This window comes from Solea senegalensis, unplaced genomic scaffold (genome assembly GCF_019176455.1).
Source record: "Solea senegalensis isolate Sse05_10M unplaced genomic scaffold, IFAPA_SoseM_1 scf7180000015553, whole genome shotgun sequence".
Classification (NCBI taxonomy): domain Eukaryota; kingdom Metazoa; phylum Chordata; class Actinopteri; order Pleuronectiformes; family Soleidae; genus Solea; species Solea senegalensis.
In genome coordinates, this window is record NW_025321358.1 from 484 (window position 1) to 13,937 (window position 13,454).

A 13,454-nucleotide genomic window follows, 5' to 3' on the forward strand; every position below is an offset into this window, starting at 1 on the left:
CATTTCTAGTACTACTATAAGTAGTATTATTATTTTTATATAGACAGCAGATATGAGAGGACAGGGAAGACTGTTTACAAAGTATCAGGGGATGCAGCTCATATAGGTTAAATCAATAAATAATAATAATAAATAGAATAAAAGATTCTATAAAATACACCATGGCTACTCACTTCCTGCAAATTTCACCAAGAACAATCTGTTTGAAGCAAATATTCTCTGGTCCAGCCTTAGCTAAAAATACACAAAGACGGAATCCATTGGCACGTTGAACCATGCGTGGTTCACTAACCAGCCCGTTTGTAACTGGTATCCTACCGACAAAGTTACCTGCACTTCATGTGCTTAACAGAGTTTAGCAGTTTAGATAACATACTGTCCAGCTGTTGTGACTTAATGAACCACTGTTACGACCCCAGGGTTGTGACTGCTTCTTCCCTGTGTGTATGTGTCTGCGTGTGAGATGGGTTGCAGGTGTGCATGGCCTATGTGGGTGAGTCTAGGGTGGATCCTGGGAGCTGATTGGTCCTGCACAGGAAGGACTCTGAATAAGAGGCCTGCTCATCCCAGCTGCAGCGGACTTCCTCAAAGCACTCACAGCAAGACTGCCAGCAGACATTTTGTACTTGATTTTAATAAACTGGTTAAAATGCTTTGTTTGACTTGTTGCTGGTGCTTTCTTGGGAGTTGACAAGGGGAGTGTCATTATTTGATGTTGTGATCAGGTTTTCTCCTAGGCCTGGTCGTAACAACCACAGATACTTGTTTATGTTCTCTTTTGAATGAGTATAGGGGAACTCATCCTGTATATAATGTATATACATACATGGAAACAAGCATATACTGTAATCATGTACATTCAATATATATTTCCTTTGCACCATTTGGATTATTTATAACTTAAAGAAATACTTGACTTATAGATATTTGATCATATTGTTGCTATATGTATTTTGAGTTGTACACCATTATCTGTATCATGTTTTCTTTTGTATGTAATTAACATTGATCAAATGATTACAAGTCCATTGTACTAACGTGTATTACTGGAACATGTTTTTATATTTACTTGATTCAGTTAAAGTTTGATAGTGATGTTTGGTATCAATTGTCCTTCATGTAGGTCATCACTTTCATTCAAACACATTTTAATGTACCTGTATTTATTCAAGAGGAAGGACAATAAACTTCAACTTTTCAAATACCCTGAGTCATATATTCTTTGAAATATGCCATGAAATGAGACATTTCACAATCACAGTCGATAAAACACCTTCTGTTACAGTTTTTCTTGATTGCTAAGACACATTTCTTGAAAGCTGCTCTCTCTTTTCTCTAAACTGTGAACACAAAACCCAATTTTCAAGCTACATTCACAAAACCTCAGACTCTTCTTTCAAAACCAAACTTTCACCTCAAAACAGTTCAATCTGTGCTCAAATCTGAACTTTGTTGTCGAATCTTAAAAACACTACTGAACAGTCACTCAACACTATGTAGAAAAATAGAAAACACAATGCTCAGGACATGAAGCTGGAGAAATAAATGTTTATTGTTCACTGTAGGCTAAATGCATGTTGCAAAACAAAACACCTGTGCATTTAGAATATAGATTATATAATAGCACAGAAATCTTTACACGTAGCACTTGTAAAACAAACAGAAATCTTATGCATTTGTCACTTGTCTACAGTAAGCCCATGTAAAAATAAAGTACACAAATATACAAATAAGTGCATTACTCAGCCACATCATCATGTCTCCGTACTGGGTCAGGCCACAGGACTTCATCCACATCACAGGCCACATGTTGTCTGGCCAGGCAACGGGGTAAAAACCTCTGGCATGCTGTATCCAGGCTGTTTCATGCACAGTCTGACACGATCAACAGTAGAGAGGCTGACACTGTTGATACCCTCAACATTTACATGGTCCTCAATGATCTTCTGCTGAATTTCACTCAGTTTAATGGCGTTGTTCTCACGGACCATATCAACAATTAGGGTCTCTTGGTGTGGGGAGAACATAGCTGTCCTCCCACCCCCGTGTGGCAGTCTTTCAATTCTACAACAAGAGAACATGCAGTTACAAAAGATATACATGGAATACTAGGCCTACAACAGTTAGACCAACCCTCCATTACAATACTACAGTACATTGGTACAGTGATGTACAGAAACATGTACTTACTTACGGTATACTGTGGTTGTCAAGTCCTCCTCTTGTTCAAAATCCAAAGGACACAGGACAACTCAAATTTCCAACTCAATCACTTTTATTTTCCTTTTGGCTTTATCAGTTGATTGGTCTGGACGGTAAATTAGGTTGTAAACCTTGAAAGACAGAAACAAAAGTTACAATTTTAATTAAACATTTTAATTAAACATTTTTTAATGCATTTTAAATAAATGTAAACATTAATTAAACATTTTAAATGGATTAAACACTTAAGCCTTTTACATAAAATAAAATCGAATTTCATCCATTTTCTACATTTTTTAATAAAGTTTTAACATTTACTATCCTTTTGTATCTTCACCGTTAATTTTCCAAACTCAAAAATGAAATACTGTTGTATCACAAATCTATTTAACTTAAATCAATGCAGCCAATGCTTCAGTGTGTTTTTCAGGCAATCTACAAAGTAAAACAAACTTAAACATTTGAAGCAGCATTTCAAACACCATGAAAGTAAATAAAATGTTTCACCGACCATTGGCGTCTTCGGACTGAACCTATGAGTGAACTTGAGGTCTTCTCTCTGAAGTTTGTTTGACTGAATGGCTGAGTCCCTCAGTGTCTTCACAGGTGCTCCAAATAAGTGACAATGACTGATCACGTGACAGGCAGTCAGTTTGCTGCTGCTGGTGAACTCTGGGAAGTGTAGTTTTCAGACCCATTCTGAGAGTCAGCTCAACACCTCCCACTTGAGCTCCTGGTTTTTCCAAATCCAGAGGTCACACAAGCCCTTCATTTTCTTGTTCTTCAGCGGGAAGTAGAATGACAAGGCGTCTGACATCTCTATGAAGAATTGTGGCTGGGATTTTGTTTTGAAGCCTTCTGGTTTTTTCACCATTTCCTCTCGTGGGCCCTTCTTTGCCTTTTGCCTTTTTGATGTGAACAGGATAGCTGGGAAAAGTCTTCACAAGCACATCTCTTACAATGCCTTTGCTGTCAGCATTCACACTGACCACTCTAGCCAGCTTGTACTGTCCTCTTAGGGCATTTTGGTCAGCCAACCAGACCACATCTCCAACAGCAACATTTCGCTTTTTGGTGTGCCATTTGTTTCTTATGAACAGATTTGGTCCAGCCAATTGGCTCCACTTCTTCCAGAAATGGCTTAACTCTGCTTGAATATGTTTAAGTCTTTTGTAAGGGTACCCGTCAAACTGGAAATCTCCAGGGTCTCCCTTTGGATTGGCACGTCCTAAAAGCAGAGAATTCGGGGTGATATACTCTACACAATCTTCTCTGCTTTGAGTTCTTGCATCAATGGGTCTCTCATTTGCAAGGTTGGCTGCCATGAAGAGAAAGGTTTGGAATTCTCCCCATGTGAAAACGCCATCTCCACCAAGGTTGCTCAACGCCCGCTTCACTACTTTGACAGCTGCCTCTGCTGCACCATTCCTATGGGGAGAGTCTGCAGGATGGATTTTCCACGACCATTCTGTACCATGCTTGGCAGCTGTATCTTCAAGTTCAGACCTGTTCAGTCGGTCCAGGAATTTGTGAAGCTTCTCCAGAGCAGGTCTGGCTCCCACAAAGTTAGTGCCAGGGTCTGACCAGAGTTTCCTGGGGTGTCCTCTCAGTGAAGTGAATCTTTGATAGGCTAGCAGGAATCCTTCAGATGACATGTCACTCACCACTTCAGTGTGTATGGCTCGAGAAGCCATGCAGCAGAAAACTATCCCCCATACTCTGAGTCTAGCTCTCTTCTTGACCTCATCTTTAACTTCATAAGGGCCGAACAGATCCATGGTGGTGAATTCAAAAGGTGAAGCTGGGCCTGTTCGCTCTAGAGGCAGGTCAGCCATGATTTGTTGACACTGTTTTGCCTTGTTTTTCCTGCAGACCACACAGCTGTCAACCATTTTCTTGGCAAGTCTACGGCCTTTTATTATCCATGCTTTCTTCCTCATCCGGAGAAGGGTTCCTGCCACTCCTTCGTGGTTTGCTTTGTGGGATTCTCGTGCCAGCAATGTAGATACCCATGCTTCAAATGGTAAAACTGGCACTGCTGTCTTATCTTCGTTGAACGTCTGAATTCTGCCTCCACAAACTAGCAGTCCAGAGTTCACATCTTTGTATACTGCCAGTCTGCTTAGAGTTGTGTCTGAAAAAGATATACCTTCTTGAGCTGCGAGAAAGAGGTCCTTGAGAGCATCTTCATGTTCTTTGACAGTCAGCATAGCTTGCTTGGGTGATGTTACCTCCCACTTTGACAGTTTAGGGCCCCGGCACTTCCTCTTCAGCCACTGCTTGGCAGCTAGACAAACCCAGGCAATCACTCTCACCAGTTTGGACAGGCTACTGAATCTTCTTACTTCTACAAGATCTTTAACCCAGCCAGTGGGCTTCCTTCTTAGAAGAAGAGGTGGGTTTACCACAGGATTTTCCTCTTGAGTCTCAATCTTTGGAATTTCCTGGATGGCTTGTGGGTCTACTTTCTGCTGACTCCTCCTTGCTTGAGCGCTTGTCAATGCACCTGAGAATGCCTTCCTCTGGAGTTTGTTTACACTCTCTCTAGCATGAGCTGCAACCTCTCCAGCGGATTTTATAGGCCACTCCTCCAATGGCCACTTCAGGAACTCTGGTCCATTTTGCCATGTGGAATTCTCCTTCAAATCTTCAGGAGCGCCCCCTCTTGTTATGATGTCAGCTATGTTTAGATCTCCAGGGATCCACCACCAGTCTTGCATTAGTCCTGCCTTCTGGATTTCACCCACTCTATTTGCAAAGAAGGTTTTGTACCCATAACTGACTCTTTGTATGGCTCCCAAGACTGTTTGACTGTCGAGTAGATGGAACCATCTCTCAATCTTCATTCGAGCATGCTTTTCCACATACTTCCTGATCCTGGCTGCAAAGACAGCACCACAGAGCTCAGCTTTTACAGCTTCTCCCTTCTGATCCAGAGGTGTCAGCTTGGCTTTTGATTCAACAAATCGAACTGGTGTCGTCACTGAATGAGGGTTTGGCGCCACTAGGTGGCTTACGTACCACACTGGTCCGTTCCACTTGTCCATGATTTTGTTGGAGAGTTTTATGGCTGCGCCCCGTTCAACCATTTCGTTAATCTGGGTAGCATATGCGACTTTCCAGTCTGGCTCTCTACTTAGTTGCTTTTCCATCCTTAAGAAACAAGCCTGGACAGCACCTTTGTTGTTTGGGAGAGAGGCAGGATCTACCGTCCAAGGATACTTTGCATCCCAATGTGGAGCTGCTGTGTGAGCATCCCCCTTCTTGTAGGTGAGGCCTCCTTTAATGATCTCAAGCTCCCTCTCCTCTGCCAGGGTCATTTCTTTTCCTCCTGGTGGACAGTTTCCACATCGGCATCCTCCACATTTTGGCTCACATGCGGCTCCGATGCTGTCCCAGTGCCACCACTCAAGGAACTCACGGTTGCTGGCAGCTGTAAATTTGGTCTGAGCAACATCCTTCTGCTGTAGCTGGGCTGTGTCAGTTGTTAGACTTGCGACTTCTTGATATTTGGCAGCTGCTGCCCTCATGGAGCGAGCAAAGTGTGTTTTGGACTCATATGCTGCAACCTCCACTTCTTCAAACAAGTCGGGATGTGCTCCAGCCACTGTCTTCCCTAATGGACTCTCCCACAAGACGAGGTCTCCGATTATTTTTACCCTCTGGGGAGCCAGTCTTCCCTCTCGGTGGCTTATGAGAAGTTCGACCTCTTCTGGCCTTTCCAATTCTTTAAGTTTGACTTCTGGGAAGAATTTTTTCAGCTTCTCAGGTTCAATTACTTGATGCACTCTGGCGATTTCATCCAAGCCGTAGCAGACCATTTCATGAGCTCTTTCCGTCCCTTTTGGAGTCTTGACTCTGACTTTGAGGAGATACCTTCGTGTGTTCACCTTCATGGTCATTCCACCAACTCCATGCACAACTAAAGTTATCTTCTCACTTCTTAACCTCAGTCTTTCAGCAGCCTTATGGGTAATGTAGTTTGTATCTGAAGCAAGATCAATTAAAGTCCCAATCCTCTGCCCTGCGTTTGCAGTGACTTGCATCAACATCATGATGACAGGAAGTTCAGAGATCCCATTTCTCTGCAGTAGCTCAGATTGGCCTGAAGCGTCGAGTGTCACTGTGTTTTTGTTTGTGTTGGTGAAAGCCTTTCTGCATCGATCTGCCATTTCTGGGGAAAGTTCTGATAAGATCTTCTCTTGTTCCTCCGTTAGCTTGCTTTCACCTTTGCAGTCCTTTCCACTTTTTCTCTCTTCCCCTCTTTTGACTTCTCCTTTTGGGCAGAGGAAAAAATGGTGGTCTGGGGCACCACCTTCCCTTTTACAGTCTTTATTTCTGCATAGGAAAGTGTCTCTGCAGTATCCTTCTTCATCATGGTTTCCAAGACATCTTCTGCATGCTCCCAGCTTTCTCAATACAGCTTTCTTTTCTGGTAGCTTAAGTTTTTTGAACTTTCTACAGAAGAAGATTTTGTTGTTGTGCCCACTATCACCACAGATACCACATACCTCATCAAGCTCTTCTTTCTTTGTGGTTTTTGTTGAAGCAATCTTCCTGTCATACTTCTTGTCTGGAAGATCTGATTTCTCCATCTTCTCCACAGTTCTGAGCTGTTCAAGTCTCTCTAGTATTTCTTCTTGACTTTTCAGGAACTTCAAGAGCATGTCAAAGTGGTTGTCTGATGTGACATTGTTTCTGGGTTCAAACATGAACATCAACCAGTCTCTTTTAATAAAGTCAGGCAACTTACTTTCAATTGATTTAATTACCAGTGGGTTATTTATGGCTCCAGAGTTTCCTAACTCTGTGAGATCCGCTAGGGCCTTCTCCACTGACTGAATGAGGTCAATGACCTTTCTGGGCTGGTTCCCCTTCACTTGTGGCATCTTCTCCAGCTCTTCAAGTATTTCCACAGTGATGGTTGACTTGTTGCCATATCTGTTTTCCAGGACTCTGAACATGTCATTGGCATTTGTGTAGGTTGAAAGCCTGAGGTCCTTTGAGATTTTGTCATCCACACTTTCCAAAAGTTGAATTTTCTTAACTTCAGTTGATCCGGATGGCTCTCCCTGCTTTTGCAGACTCTCCCAGTCTTTCCTCCATCTGTGATATTCCCTCTTGCTTCCATTGAAGATAGGTAGAGTGGTTGGCTTGATTCTCACTATTGGTGTGAATGTTGCTGGTTGGGGTAGTAGTTTCACTCCTGTGCCTTGCTCATTGATCGTCCGCGCAGTGGCAAATTCAGCTTTCCTTAATTCAAGCCTGTAGTAGGATGCTCTTAGGTCCTTGACTCTTCCACCTAATTCATCCTTTAATTCCACAGGGATCCATCTCTCCCATGTTGACATTGCTGAGATGGCTTCCTTTATTCTCTTGTCCAAGAGAACGAGGTGCACTTCATAGCCCTCTAAATTGGCACTTTCCACGGGTACATCAGCCGCTTTGTCATTGGCTTTTTCTGCTTCCAGGATTGCCACAGGAAGTTCACTTCCTCCATACTTTGACCACAGGTTTGTTTGAACAATGTCTCTTATTTCTTTCAACTTTGTTTCACCTTCTTTTACAGATTTATCAATGTCGGCTTCTTGCTGTACATCAAGACCTGCGTCCTCGTCTTCAGTCTTAATGTCAGCCTCCAATCCAATCCTGTAGTCCTCATTGGCATCGAGCATCTTTCTGAAGCAGTCTGAAAGCTTGCAGTAGGATGCTCTTAGGTCCTTGACCTAAGAGGTCCTTGACCTTGTGCATTTGGACTATCTGGGTATCTCATAGGACTACTGGAATTAAGCTAAGTATCACTTCTGTAGGTCTTTCTTATTTGGTTGCTATTTCATTATTTGCTAATATATCTAACTGTGTTGCTTGACTTTAGTGACTTTTGACTTGTCTGTGTAGTTAAGGTGAAAGTTGTTTAAGATATTTTGTCTGCTAGGTCAAAGACAAAGTTGTTATTGTTGCTGTTTTGACCTAGTTTCTATTGAGCCATCACCATCACCAGGTGAGAAGTTTCACTGGCTACAGGGGAGTGGCCAACACAGCTGAGTAAGATTTAAACCAGACCCAAACCAGCATTTGTCAGTGTGCATTTGGACTATCTGGGTATCTCATAGGACTACTGGAATAAGCTAAGTATCACTTCTGTAGGTCTTTCTTATTTGGTTGCTATTTCATTATTTGCTAATATATCTAACTGTGTTGCTTGACTTTAGTGACTTTTGACTTGTCTGTGTAGTTAAGGTGAAAGTTGTTTAAGATATTTTGTCTGCTAGGTCAAAGACAAAGTTGTTATTGTTGCTGTTTTGACCTAGTTTCTATTGAGCCATCACCATCACCAGGTGAGAAGTTTCACTGGCTACAGGGGAGTGGCCAACACAGCTGAGTAAGATTTAAACCAGACCCAAACCAGCATTTGTCAGTGTGCATTTGGACTATCTGGGTATCTCATAGGACTACTGGAATTAAGCTAAGTATCACTTCTGTAGGTCTTTCTTATTTGGTTGCTATTTCATTATTTGCTAATATATCTAACTGTGTTGCTTGACTTTAGTGACTTTTGACTTGTCTGTGTAGTTAAGGTGAAAGTTGTTTAAGATATTTTGTCTGCTAGGTCAAAGACAAAGTTGTTATTGTTGCTGTTTTGACCTAGTTTCTATTGAGCCATCACCATCACCAGGTGAGAAGTTTCACTGGCTACAGGGGAGTGGCCAACACAGCTGAGTAAGATTTAAACCAGACCCAAACCAGCATTTGTCAGTGTGCATTTGGACTATCTGGGTATCTCATAGGACTACTGGAACTAAGCTAAGTATCACTTCTGTAGGTCTTTCTTATTTGGTTGCTATTTCATTATTTGCTAATATATCTAACTGTGTTGCTTGACTTTAGTGACTTTTGACTTGTCTGTGTAGTTAAGGTGAAAGTTGTTTAAGATATTTTGTCTGCTAGGTCAAAGACAAAGTTGTTATTGTTGCTGTTTTGACCTAGTTTCTATTGAGCCATCACCATCACCAGGTGAGAAGTTTCACTGGCTACAGGGGAGTGGCCAACACAGCTGAGTAAGATTTAAACCAGACCCAAACCAGCATTTGTCAGTGTGCATTTGGACTATCTGGGTATCTCATAGGACTACTGGAACTAAGCTAAGTATCACTTCTGTAGGTCTTTCTTATTTGGTTGCTATTTCATTATTTGCTAATATATCTAACTGTGTTGCTTGACTTTAGTGACTTTTGACTTGTCTGTGTAGTTAAGGTGAAAGTTGTTTAAGATATTTTGTCTGCTAGGTCAAAGACAAAGTTGTTATTGTTGCTGTTTTGACCTAGTTTCTATTGAGCCATCACCATCACCAGGTGAGAAGTTTCACTGGCTACAGGGGAGTGGCCAACACAGCTGTAACCAATCAGCCTCTAATCAGCTTCACTGAAGTGCCATTGGCTAGAGGGAGTGGCCACTCAGCTGCAATTAATCAGCACCTAATCAGGTGTCTTTGAAAAAGCAGCACTTACTTTGAAGCGGCAGCTTCAGCGGCAGACTCCTCAGACGAAGACTCCGGAAGACAAAGACAAAGGAGTCTAAACCGGAGTCAAGACTCCGGAAGACAAAGACAAAGGAGTCTCAACCGGAGTCAAGACTCCGGAAGACAAAGACAAAGGAGTCTAAACCGGAGTCTAACAAGGAGGCTAATGAGGCTAAGTGCCTGTACCTACAACTGTTACCTACTACTTTTCACATATGTGCGTTTTTTCCATTCCTGTTCATGTCTCTTCTCATAGATATTACAAACCTCACAATCACTCACAGCACCACCGTAACCTTTCCTCACTTATCTATCCCACCCGCTCCACACACATCCAACACCTTGTTGCAGGGGGCCTGTGGAACTGCCAGTCAGCTACCCGCAAGACTGAGTTCATCTCTGGCTTTGCTACTGAGCAATGTCTGGACTTCCTTGCTCTCACAGAGACTTGGATAACACCCTCCAACACAGCCACCCCTGCGGCTCTCTCCTCTGCCCACTCCTTCTCCCACACACCCAGATCCACTGGAAGAGGTGGCGGGACAGGTCTGCTTATCAACCCCAACTGGACTTTCACTCTTTTCCCACTGCCTCACTTCTCTTCACAGTCGTTTGAATTTCATGCTGTAACTATAACTCACCCAGTAAAACTCATCATTGTTGTCATCTACCGTCCACCAGGCCCATTGGGACACTTCTTGGAGGAACTAGATGTCCTCCTCTCAAACATCCCTGAAAATGGTCCACCACTTGTTCTTCTTGGTGACTTCAACATCCAGTCAGAGAAGTCATCTGATCTACTTCTACTTCTTTCATCTCTTTCTCTCTCACTTGCTCCTTCTCCACCAACTCACAGAGCTGGCAACCACCTTGACCTCATCTTCACCAGAAACTGCTCCACCTCCGACCTCAAGGTAACCCCACTTCATGTCTCTGATCATTTCTTCATTTCCTACTCTCTCCCACTCTCCCAATCTGATGATCTCATCTCATCAGATATTGCACTTGTCCGTCGCAACATTCGCTCTCTCTCTCCCTCCTCTCTCTCCTCAACTGTTCTATCAGCACTTCCTTCAGCTGACTCCTTCTCCCTCATGCATCCCAACTCTGCCACAGACACCTTCCTCTCTACTCTGTCCTCCTCTCTTGACTCTCTCTGTCCTCTTACTTCCCGGCGGGTTCGTAAGTCCTCCCCAGCCCCGTGGTTGTCGGACTCAGTGCGTGCTGAGAGAGCCACGATACGGGCAGCAGAAAGAAAATGGAGGAAATCAAAACACCCTGATGACCTGCTTTCCTATCACTCTCTTCTCTCCACCTTCACTGCCTCTATCTCTGCAGCCAAACGATCTTTCTATCAGACTAAAATTCAATCCTCTTTCTCTAACCCCAAAAAACTTTTCTCTATCTTCTCTAACCTCCTTGATCCCCCCACCCCCCCTCCTCCTTCCTCCCTTCTACCAATTCACTTTGTCAACTACTTCACAAAAAAGGTAGATGACATTCGCTCTTCTTTCTCAACCCCACCTCCTGTTCTCACCACTCTACCAACCACACATTCAGCTCCTTCTCTATCCTCTTTCTCCCCTCTATCTCAGGATCAAGTTCTTTCCCTAATAACCTCTGCCCGCCCCACCTCCTGCCCCCTTGACCCTATCCCCTCTCACCTTCTTCAGTCAATTGCTTCTGATCTTCTTCCTTTCCTCACCCACCTCATTAACACATCTCTGTCATCTGGTTGCTTTCCGGACTCTCTTAAAGAGGCCAGAGTGACCCCCCTCCTTAAAAAACCCACCCTTGACCCGTCTGAAGTAAATAACTACAGACCTGTCTCTCTTCTTCCTTTTCTCTCCAAAATTCTGGAGCGCGCTATCTTTAATCAACTCTCCTCCTACCTTCACCGGAACAACTTTCTTGATCCTCTTCAGTCTGGTTTTAAAGCAGGTCACTCGACCGAAACTGCACTTCTTGCTGTCACTGAGCAACTCCACACTGCCAGGGCTGCCTCTCTCTCCTCTGTGCTCATCCTCCTGGACCTTTCTGCAGCGTTTGACACAGTTAACCACCAGATCCTTACTTCCTCCCTTCAAGAACTAGGTGTCTCAGGCTCTGCACTTACCCTTCTCTCGTCCTATCTTCAAAACCGAACATACAGAGTAACCTGGAGAGGATCCGTGTCGGAACCCTGTCCTCTAGCTACTGGGGTCCCTCAGGGTTCTGTCTTGGGCCCTCTCCTCTTCTCTCTATACACCAACTCTCTTGGTTCGGTTATTCGCTCTCATGGTTTTTCCTATCACAGCTACGCCGATGACACCCAACTCATTCTCTCTTTTCCCAGCTCCGACACACAGGTAGCAGAACGGATCACCGCTTGTCTGACTGACATCTCTCAGTGGATGTCTGACCATCACCTGAAACTCAATCTCGACAAGACTGAATTTCTTTTTCTCCCAGGAAAGGGCTCTCCCACCACAGATCTAACCATCACCCTCGACAACTCTGTGGTAACTCCTTCTCACACCGCAAGGAACCTGGGTGTGACACTTGACGACCATCTCTCCCTCACTGCCAACATTGCTGCAACAGCTAGATCTTGCAGATACATGTTGCACAACATCCGAAGGATTCGGCCTCTCCTAACCCAGAAGGCGGCACAGGTTCTGGTCCAGGCTCTTGTCATCTCACGCTTGGATTACTGCAACTCCCTCCTGGCTGGTCTTCCTGCATGCGCTATACGACCTCTGCAACTCATCCAGAATGCGGCAGCTCGACTGGTCTTCAATTTACCAAAATTCTCCCACACTACACCGCTCCTCCGCTCCCTTCACTGGCTTCCTGTAGCTGCTCGCATCCGCTTCAAGACTCTAGTGCTTGCGTTCCATGCTACAAACGGATCCGGTCCAGCCTACATCCAGGACATGATCAAAACCTACACCCCAGCCCGCCCACTCCGCTCTGCATCGACAAACCGGCTCGCTGCCCCCTCACTGAGAGGATCACAGAGGCACTCGCAGAACTCGAGACTGTTCACTGTCCTCGCTCCCAAATGGTGGAACGATCTCCCCATCGACATCCGGACAGCTGAAAGCCTCCACATCTTCCGACGCCGACTAAAAACACATTTGTTCCGACTCTACCTCGACTAAGACGACAAAAAAAAAAAAAAATTGTATTGCACTTATGACTAGCACTTCATAGTTTGTTCTACTTGAAGCTCTTACTTACTTCTAGCTCTTATTTGTACCCAAATGTTTAAATGCACTTTTGTAAGTCGCTTTGGATAAAAGCGTCTGCTAAATGACATGTAAAAGCTTAATGAACTCCTCCTTTAACTCCACTTGAAGCATGCTGCTCGCTCCTCTTGAAATGAAGTTGGCCTGTCTTGTGAAGCTGCTTTTTGCAATGGTCCTCTCCTTTTTGAGCTGCTGGACCGACTTCCCCAGGATCTCTTCTGCCATCTTGACTTCTGCGTCAGCAGCTTTTACTGGATCTGAAGCCGTTTATCCTCAGGGCCAGGCTGCTCTGCGTGGTTTACAACTGTCAAGTCCTCCTCTTGTTCAAAATCCAAAGGACACAGGACAACTCAAATTTCCAACTCAATCACTTTTATTTTCCTTTTGGCTTTATCAGTTGATTGGTCTGGACGGTAAATTAGGTTGTAAACCTTGAAAGACAGAAACAAAAGTTACAATTTTAATTAAACATTTTAATTAAACATTTTTTAATGCATTTTAAA